Genomic DNA, 10,866 nt, shown 5'->3' with positions numbered 1-10,866 from the left:
CAAATAAGTAACACAGATAGTAACTGTGAGCTGCTAAGAAGTAAGATTGAAATAAAAATTGAGACAATTCCAAGATAGGCATTTTAAAAAGAAGCAATCTGATGTTTTTATAAGCCTTTGTTGAGGGGAAGGTAAAAAACAGGAAACAATTTTTCATTCTGAGGTGCCTGGGTAGCTCAGTTGGTTAAGCATCTGACTCAGCTCAGGTCTTGATCTCAGGGTCATGAGGTCAAGCTCTGCATTGGGCGCCACCCTGGATATGAAGCCTACTTAAAAAAATTTTTTTTTCTTTCTTCCTACCCTTACATCATATAATTACACCTCAGATGAACTAAAATATAATTCCCCTTCACTTTGCTGATAGCCATAGACATTTCTACCTTAGAACCAGACAAAAGTTATGTAACAATATCTTATGTAAAGGAATCATTTTTTTCCTATTAATTTTTCCATGTAGAGCGATCATTAACTGATAGATTCATTTTGTAGTTTCTATCAGCTAAAAAGCCTATTATTCCAAAAGCCATTAACGATTCAGCATTTAACCCTTTATGCTTCTGCATATTAAAAATCAAAGAGATTAATACATCATATGAAGTTGCTTCCATTTTTAATTTGAAATTGCATAGAATTGAATTTAGACACTTAAATGCTAACCTGTAATAGGTGTCATACATCTGTGCTTGACTGGATGGTAAACTAGCTCTTTATGAAGAGAATTGTAGTCATAATAATGAAATAATATTGAGCGCAACTCAAGACATTCTATTTCCTCCAGAAAACTTGCAGAAACCCAGTTTATTCTTCTAAAACTATTCTAAGTCTGCCATAACATCTCTTGGCAGCCAAATAGACATCATAAAGTTCATAAATGGTATCAGGTAAGAAAAACTCTCCAGCCCTTTATTTAAAGATCCTTTACTCCAACTTGCTACACAATTCACACAGGCCATTCCCCCCCACCCCCATTTTCCTTGCTCACAAATCATATGGAACAACAACTTGGGAAGAGGCCTTTCAGACCCACATACAGTGACAAACACAAACATAAGCAGCAAGTGTGAGAGGTGAGCAAATAAATTGGTAAAAAAAAAAAAGATACATTAAATGTATTTAATTTAGATAAATTAATTTATATTAGTAAATAAGTCAATATTGACTTACTAGTAAGACAAGCTATTTTCTTTTATTTGGTTTAAAAACAAAGGTAGGGGAGCCTGGGTGGTTCAGTCAATTAAAGCATCTAACTCTTGGTTTCAGCTAAGGTCATGATCTCACAATTTGTGGGATTGAGCCCTGTGTCAGGCTCCTTGTTGACAGCGTGGAGCCTGCTTGGGATTCTCTTTCCGTCTCTCTCTGCCCCTCCCCCACCCACACTTTCTCTCTCAAAATAAAGAAACTTTAAAAACAAAGGTAGATGATCTGTAATATACTCAGAAGCATCAAAAAATAAGATAAAGTGATGGATGGATTGAGGCTAAATAAATGGAAAGATGTAATAACACAATTGTGGAAATATTAATGATAGAATCTCAGTGGTAGGAATATGAATGCTCACTGTAAAATTCTTTCAACTTTCTATGTATGAAAACTTTTGTAATAAAAGTTGAGAAACAAGTCTGCAATTTTAGATAGCTCGACCAAGGGAAATGGGAAAAGGAAGTCCAATAAATAGTGTGGTAAAGTTCTTTCCAATTTGGGAGCAGGATTTAATACTAAATAACTTTAGATTTATTATATTAAAATATTAATAATATATTAATTTAATAATATATTAAAATATTATATATTTTCTTAAAAAGTTGGGCACCTGGGTGGCTCAGTCAGGTAAGCATCAGGCTCTTGGTTTTGACTCAGGTCATGGTCTCACGGGTATGTGGGTTGGAGCCCCACCTCGGGCTCTGCACTGGCAGGGCAGACTCTGCTTGGGATTTCCTCTCTCTGCCCCTCCCCCCCACTTGCACTGTCTCTGTTTCTCTCAAAATAAGTCAATGAACTTTTAAAAAAATTAAAAAAAGAAAGAAAGAAGACCCATATCTTGCAAACTAGAAAATGGAATAAAGGAACTTTTAAAAACTATCAATTTGAGGCAGGGAAGAACAGAATAGTAAGAAAACATAGACCAGAATAAAGAGAAAATCCTCCCACTTGAATAAAGTGGTACAATAATCATTTAGCTAATGCCACTCACACACACACACATCCATCCACATGTATGCCACGCACACACTACATACTGAGTTCCCATCTCACTTTGTCTCATGAAGAGTAATTTCAGAAGTTTGGGATATCATTTCTTCCCTGATCCATTCATTTGTTTTAATCACATATAGGAAATTTCTCGGTCATCACATCTTCAAATATTGCCTGTTCACCATTGTCATGAGAGCCATGATGGACTTTTATTTTTTTTTTTCAATATATGAAATTTATTGTCAAGTTGGTTTCCATACAACACCCAGTGCTCATCCCAACAGGTGCCCTCCTCAATACCCATCACCCACCCTCCCCTCCCTCCCACCCCCATCAACCCTCAGTTTGTTCTCAGTTTTTAACAGTCTCTTATGCTTTGGCTCTCTCCCACTCTAACCTCTTTTTTTTTTTTTCCTTCCTCTCCCCCATGGGTTTCTGTTAAGTTTCTCAGGATCCACATAAGAGTGAAAACATATGGTATCTGTCTTTCTCTGTATGGCTTATTTCACTTAGCATCACACTCTCCAGTTCCATCCACGTTGCTACAAAGGGCCAGATTTCATTTTTTCTCATTGCCACGTAGTACTCCACTGTGTACATAAACCACAATTTCTTTATCCATTCATCAGTTGATGGACATGTAGGCTCTTTCCATAATTTGGCTATTGTTGAGAGTGCTGCTATAAACATTGGGGTACAAGTGCCCCTTTGTATCAGCACTCCTGTATCCCTTGGGTAAATTCCTAGCAGTGCTATTGCTGGGTCATAGGGTAGGTCTATTTTTAATTTTTTGAGGAACCTCCACACTGTTTTCCAGAGCGGCTGCACCAGTTTGCATTCCCACCAACAGTGCAAGAGGGTTCCCGTTTCTCCACATCCTCTCCAGCATCTATAGTCTCCTGATTTGTTCATTTTGGCCACTCTGACTGGCGTGAGGTGATATCTGAGTGTGGTTTTGATTTGTATTTCCCTGATGAGGAGCGACGCTGAACATCTTTTCATGTGCCTGTTGGCCATCCGGATGTCTTCTTTAGAGAAGTGTCTATTCATGTTTTCTGCCCATTTCTTCACTGGGTTATTTGTTTTTCGGGTGTGGAGTTTGTTGAGCTCTTTATAGATTTCGGATACTAGCCCTTTGTCCAATATGTCATTTGCAAATATCTTTTCCAATTCTGTTGGTTGTCTTTTAGTTTTGTTGGTTGTTTCCTTTGCTGTGCAGAAGCCTTTTATCTTCATAAGGTCCCAGTAGTTCATTTTTGCTTTTAATTCCCTTGCCTTTGGGGATGTGTCGAGTAAGAGATTGCTACGACTGAGGTCAGAGAGGTCTTTTCCTGCTTTCTCCTCTATGGTTTTGATGGTTTCCTGTCTCACATTCAGGTCCTTTATCCATTTTGAGTTTATTTTTGTGAATGGTGTGAGAAAGTGGTCTATTTTCAATCTTCTGCATGTTGCTGTCCAGTTCTTCCAGCACCATTTGTTAAAGAGGCTGTCTTTTTTCCATTGGATGTTCTTTCCTGCTTTGTCAAAGATGAGTTGGCCATACATTTGTGGGTCTAGTTCTGGGGTTTCTATTCTATTCCATTGGTCTATGTGCATGATGGACTTTTATAGCCTCTGTTTGTCACAACTTCCCTCTCCCACCTTGTATCTCTTTTTTGTGTTTCTGTTCTGAATTCAGTATAATTTCTATCTCTCATCCAGTCCACTGTAGTTCACTTTCCAGGTTAATCTATGTGTAACCATCCCACCAGGTTTTTAAATTTTTTTACTTATTTTTGAGAGAGAGAGAGAGAGAGGGAGAGAGACAGAGCATGAGTGGGGGAGGGGCAGAGAGAGGGAGACACAGGATCCCAAGCCATCTCCAGGCTCTGAGCTGTCAGCACAGAGCCTGACATGGGGCTCGAACTCATGAACTGGGAGATCGTGACCTGAGCTGAAGTTGGATGCTTAACCGACTGAGCCACCCAGGCACGCCCCAACCAGGTTTTTAATCTCAATTACTACTGATATCTTATTTCTGGAACTCATTGTCTTTTAAAAATCAAGTATGCTGGCCATTTTGTTAGTTTGTTACTTCTTATGTTCCAAATCCTACCTTTAGAAATACGTCAAAAATAATTTGTATTCTCTACCTGATTTCTAATACCTAAAGTCTTTAAGGACCTTTTTAAAATTTCCTGCTGACTCTTGCTCATGGTGACTTGGTTCTTTATGCATTGTGTGTGCGTGCGTGCATGCGTGTGTGTGTGTGTGTGTGTTACTGTTTGCCCATATGCTTTGGAATCCACTCTGTGAGCATTTTCTGAGACCTGGGTTGGATGGTGCCTTCCCCTGGGAAGACTTGCCTTCACTTTTGCAAGGCGCCTGTGGGACTTGGGTCCACTTTAAATTAAGATTCTGAATTATTTCACATGTTACAAATACTGTAAGTTCAGGCCAACTGTGACCACAAATTCTTAAAGGAAACTTTTATATCCACTCAGATTCCAGGCTGAGTGGGCAAGTTTGTTTGCTTTCTGCCTCTGGTTTAGGAGATTTTATTGTAATAGTGTTGCTAATCACAGGTCTTGTAGATGGATGGATACTCCATATCCCCTCCCCTCACGGGCCTGACGCTTTGGCCCCAGCTTCTCTATCCCACCACACTTCTATCATCTGCCCTGAAGTCAAAACTCATCCCTAAAGCAGCTGATGACCTCACTGCTTCTTCCACAAATTCTCCTGCCTGTTGCCAAGATTCAGGGTTTCTTCCGCTTTCTGACAAACTCACCCATTTATTTTGTTTATTTATTTTTTATTAAAAAAATTTTTTTAACATTTATTTATTTTTGAGACAGAGAGAGACAGAGCATGAATGGGGGAGGGTCAGAGAGAGAGGGAGACACAGAATCCGAAGCAGGCTCCAGGCCCTGAGCTGTCAGCACAGAGCCCGACATGGGGCTCAAACTCACAAACTGCGAGATCATGACCTGAACCAAAGTCTGATGCTCAGCCGACTGAGCCATCCAGGCACCCCATCACCCATTTATTTTAAAAGTTCTGTTTTTGCTTTTATATTTCAGCTAGCACTCTTGGTGTTTGTAAGTGTCTTTTGGGGTGTCTTGTCTGACAAGTTATCTGAAATGAAACTCTCTGAATGTTACAGAGGGACACACATGGGGGAAAGCATTCTCCCCAGCTTTGCCACAAACAGCCACGTGGTTCAGATGTGCAAACCACATGGAGGGGATCAACAGTGGCTCCAAAGGGAGCCAACTGGCAGCATCTAAAAGAAATGGTGTTGTTTGCCAACATGCATAAGACACCTCTGGGGCTCCCCAGAAGTATCTGGTAGGGGAGTTTACAAAATGGCTGGGGGTCCTACGTCACCAACTGGGGGCAAGACCAGTGAAATTATGGTGTTTCATGTTACGATGATGATTACCATTCATGTCCTCAGTCTGGGGACACCTAGGGAGTCTCAAATAACACCAATAATTCAAGAATTCAAAAGGCAACTACAAAACCAAAATACTATAATTTTTGTGGACAGGAACAATGGCTTTTTAATCTCCATAAACCCAGCTTGAGGGTTGGCCCTGAATACATTTTTCTTGACTGCCTGAATTATTCATGATTGTGTTTGTCACTGTTACGGATTAACCCTTTTTTGCTTAAAAGAGAGACTGCAACTTATTTTCTCCAACAAAATACTAATTTTCTCAAGGAAAAATTCTCTGGATAAATAGCCCTTTTGTGAGCTATAATTTTTTCCCCTATGGTTGTATTGAAATTATGGTCAAGTCCAGTTTATCCTTGAGTTTCCACTAATGAAAACCTACAATGGAGATATTAACCAACAGAACAAGGATTCAATGAAGCTGACGAGAAATTAATAATGTGTTTGGTAGGGCAAAGTATGAACTGAAAATGTAGAAGCTATTACACCGGGATCAGACACTGTCTACAAAGCTAAATTAAACACCGAGGATTAAGAACCATTTGAGGTAGAATTATTAAATGTCTCTCAATTTTAATGATGTTAGCTCTTCAGTGGAATTTCACAGTCAACTGTTTCCTGGAAGTCCTTATCATTTTAGGTTTCTCTTTAAAGAAAAATGTATACCAGATGTTAAACTCTAAAGTTTTTTTTTAAGTTTAAATTGTTATATTCTGATACAGACATGAGATTAATGATTTTAAAAAGAAGCTTTCCAACCTAATTAAGTCCTAAAGGAATTAATGAAGAGAAAAATTAAAGGCATTTTAGAGGAGACACAAATCTTTACCAAATTTAGGTCACCAAGTAAGAAAATAGTATGTTAAAATCAAATGTACTGATATGATAGAAATTGCTCTAGAATTAACATTGAATCCAAGAGATAAAACTCAATAGTTTTGTAGTGAATGCACATTTATAGAATGTCATTTCTTCGACCCAGTGGATCTTGTACAATCTTCCAATTCCTTCCCTCCCTCTGGCATAAACTCTAGAGTCTGGAAAACCTCCTTTTGAATCACAGCTCTGTTATGGAATAGTTTTACTATTGCTTTGCACATTTCATTTAATCTATCTGTGGCCTGGTGTCCTAAAGTAGGAAGACCTAACGTAAGGCATTGTTCCCACAAAAATTTTCTCCTTGACCAAACTCTAGATGGGCTCTCTGAGTCTTCTTGACTGAGCCTCAACCTCAGTCTATTAAAATCAGTAGATTCTCAGCACAAATGATCTTGTCAACCACCTTCCTCTGCCATTAAAAGACTTAAACACTAAAAGTTGCTAACAGCTCCAGACACATCCCTAAGATGGTCCTAACCCACCTCTCCCCCACCCCAACGTGCCCGTTTGAGACAGCCGGCCAACGCCTGGGTAGGTCCAGACCACTCTCTCATTCTCTAAAATGAGCTTACAATTGGGAATCCTCCCTCCCATTGTCCCTTTGACACATATATGTAGCTCCTGCAACTCTTTCTAAAGGACCTGAAAGCTTCCCTTTGAAATGTAATCCTCAGCAAGGACAGGGCCTCTGTCTCCCAGTCTCTGTGCAAGATAGAATCCTAACTTCTGATAACTGGCCAGCTAACTGACACAGATGACCTGATGTGCATCTCCACTGACCAACCTTTGCACTGCCCTGACTTTGCTCAAGCTTCCACCTCTGCCATTCCCTATCCTCTCATTTGCCCTTTAAAATGCCCAACCACTTCTGCATAAGTCGAAGTTTGGTCTGGTTCATGCAGGACCCTCTTCTCTAAGGCAACAGTCTATTACTGATTAAAACCTGTCCTTACCACTTCAGTGCCTGTTTTTATTTTTTTTTTTTTATCTTTGACAGTTTAAGATGTGAGAAGAAATTTAGTAAAATAAAACATAAAATGAAGTAATTAAAATAATAAAGTAGACATCTAAGAATAATGCCATGAAATCAACATGACCGAGCAGGTAAGCTCTAAAAATAACAACAGAAAAATGAATTCTAAAATAATCTTTCTACATATACGGTCCAGGGATGCCTTCACACATCAAAACGTTTTTATTTTTAATTTTTTTAAAGACTTATTTTGTGAGAGAGAGCATGCATGGGTGCATGCAGGCAGGGAAGAGGAGCAGGGGGGCGGAAACAGAGAGAGGAAGAGAGAGAGAATATTAAGCTGGCTTCATGCTCAGCACGGAGCCTGACAAAGGGCTCAATCCCATGACCCTGGGATCATGACCTGAGCCCAAACCAAGAGCTGGATGTTCAATGGACTGAGCCACCCAGGCGCCCCCATCAAAATGTTTTTATTTGGGGCGCCTGGGTGGCACAGTCGGTTAAGCGTCCGACTTCAGCCAGGTCACGATCTCGCGGTCCATGAGTTTGAGCCCCGCGTCAGGCTCTGGGCTGATGGCTCAGAGCCTGGAGCCTGCTTCTGATTCTGTGTCTCCCTCTCTCTCTGCCCCTCCCCCATTCATGCTCTGTCTCTCTCTGTCCCAAAAATAAATAAACGTTGAAAAAAAAATTTTTTTAATGTTTTTATTTATTATTATTATTATTATTATTATTATATGAAATTTATTGTCAAATTGGCTTCCATACAACACCCAGTGCTCATCCCAACAGGTGCCCTCCTCAATGCCCACCACCCACTTTCCCCTCCCTCTCACCCCCCCATTAACCCTCAGTTTATTCTCAGCTTGTAAGAGTCTCTTATGGTTCATCTCCCTCCCTCTCTAACTTCTTTTTTCCCCTTCCCCTCCCCCATGGTCTTTTGTTAAGTTTCTCAGGATCCACATAAGAGTGAAAACATATGGTATCTGTCTTTCTCTGTAGGACTTATTTCACTTAGCATAACACTCTCCAGTTCCATCCACGTTGCTACAAAAGGCCAAATTTCATTCTTTCTCATTGCCACATAGTATTCCATTGTGTATATAAAACACAATTTCTATATCCATTCATCAGTTGATGGACATTTAGGCTCTTTCCATAATTTGGCTATTGTTGAAAGTGCTGCTATAAACGTTGGGGTACAAGTGCCCCTATGCATCAGTACTCCTGTATCCCTTGGGTAAACTCCTAGCAGTGCTATTGCTGGGTCATAGGGTAAATCTATTTTTAATTTTTTGAGGAATCTCCACACTGTTTTCCAGAGTGGCTGCACCAGTTTGCATTCCCACCAACAGTGCAAGAGGGTTCCCGTTTCTCCACATCCTCACCATCATCTATAGTCTCCTGATTTGTTCATTTTGGCCACTCTGACTGGCGTGAGGTGATATCTGAGTGTGGTTTTGATTTGTATTTCCCTGATGAGGAGTGACGTTGAGCATCTTTTCATGTACCTGTTGGCCATCTGGATGTCTTCTTTAGAGAAGTGTGTATTCATGTCTTCTGCCCATTTCTTCACTGGGTTATTTGTTTTTCGGGTGTGGAGTTTGGTGAGCTCTTTATAGATTTTGGATACTGGCCCTTTGTCCGATATATCATTTGCAAATATCTTCTCCCATTCTGTCGGTTGCCTTTTAGTTTTGTTGATTGTTTCCTTTGCTGTGCAGAAGATTTTTATCTTGATGAGGTCCCAATAGTTCATTTTTGTTTTTAATTCCCTTGCCTTTGGGGATGTGTCAAGTAAGAAATTGTTGAGGCTGAGTTCAGAGAGGTTTTTTCCTGCTTTCTCTTCCAGGGTTTTGATGGTTTCCTGTCTCACATTCAGGTCCTTCATCCATTTTGAGTTTATTTTTGTGAATGGTGTAAGAAAGTGGTCCAGTTTCATTCTTCTGCATGTTGCTGTCCAGTTCTTCCATCACCATTTGCTGAAGAGACTATCTTTTTTCCATTGGATGTTCTTTCCTGCTTTGTCAAAGATTAGTTGGCCATACTTTTGTGGAACCAATTCTGGAGTCTCTATTGTATTCCATTATTGTTAAAATATCAATACTACCCAAAGCAATCTACACATTCAATGCAATCCCAATCAAAATTGCACCAGCATTCTTCTTGAAACTGGAACAAGCAATCCTAAAATTTGTATGGAACCACAAAAGACCCCGAATAGCCAAAGTAATATTGAAGAAGAAGACCGAAGCAGGAGGCATCACAATCCCAGACTTTAGCCTCTACTATAAAGCTGTAATCAAGACAGCATGGTTTTGGCACAAAACAGACACACAGACCAATGGAATAGAATAGAGACTCAAATTGTTTTTAAATGCACATTCCTGGACTACATTTCAAATGTGAGCAATCAAAATCCCTGATGGCTGGACCCAGGAATCTGCAGTTGAAAGAGCTCCCCGGAGTAATTCTGATCTACTTAAGTTTGGAGATCAGTGGTCTAACTGATTAAGTAGAAATGTACAGGTGAAAAATTTCTTCTAAACGAGCAGATAGGGCATAGTACATATTCTGTTGGCCTTAGCACTTATTAGGTAAGATATCTCATATAAAACTGGGGGTGGAGGGAGAGGTGAAAAGGGATCAGGTATGGAATTATGCCCATTTTCAATCAGAACCTCAAAGCACCTCAAGTCTTCCAGTCCTTCCATGGGGGGATACGGTCCCTTGGATAAATGCATGAAGCGTATATGTCCCCTCTTCTTGAATCTGCACTGGGTCTATGCATGACTGTTCTTACATCAAAGCCCAGACTTCAGGGCCTAGCAGCTTGTTTCCTTCCTCTTAGACTCTGGAGCTGCCAAGAAGTCCCTGCTAGGCTACTGGAGAGGCCCAGCGGAGAAGCTCCAAAGTGAAGTGACTGGCAGCATCCCAAGGAATGGACTTATTCATCACCTTGCTGCCCCTCCTGTAATCTTCTTTCTCAGCTGTTGCTAACACCATTCACCCAGTGATCCCCACTAGAAACAGAGTGGTGCCAATGCCTTCCTTCCTCTCTCATTTACTCCTCTTCCTCTACCTACCGCCCTCTACCTGCCCCCAGTCAAATCCAACTCTGCCAGGTTAATGATATTCCCCCTACATGTCCCTTCCTGTCTGACATTCTTTCGTTGTCCTGGTTCAAGTTTCAGTTACAACTTACATGTGCTACTGTGATAACCTATTAGTGGTTTACCTCCACGAATGCATTCTTCACAAAACCACCAGAAAGAGTTATAGAAAATAAAAATCTGATCAGATCACTCTCTTGCTTGCTTAAAATCTGCTTCATCCACAACAGTGGTTCTCAAATGGTAGTTCCCAGACCAGCAACATCGGCATC

The sequence above is a fragment of the Prionailurus viverrinus genome, chromosome A3, assembly GCF_022837055.1.
Source record: "Prionailurus viverrinus isolate Anna chromosome A3, UM_Priviv_1.0, whole genome shotgun sequence".
Classification (NCBI taxonomy): Eukaryota; Metazoa; Chordata; class Mammalia; order Carnivora; family Felidae; genus Prionailurus; species Prionailurus viverrinus.
The sequence above is the reverse complement of the archived record's forward strand: the minus strand, read 5'-3'. Positions refer to the sequence as shown.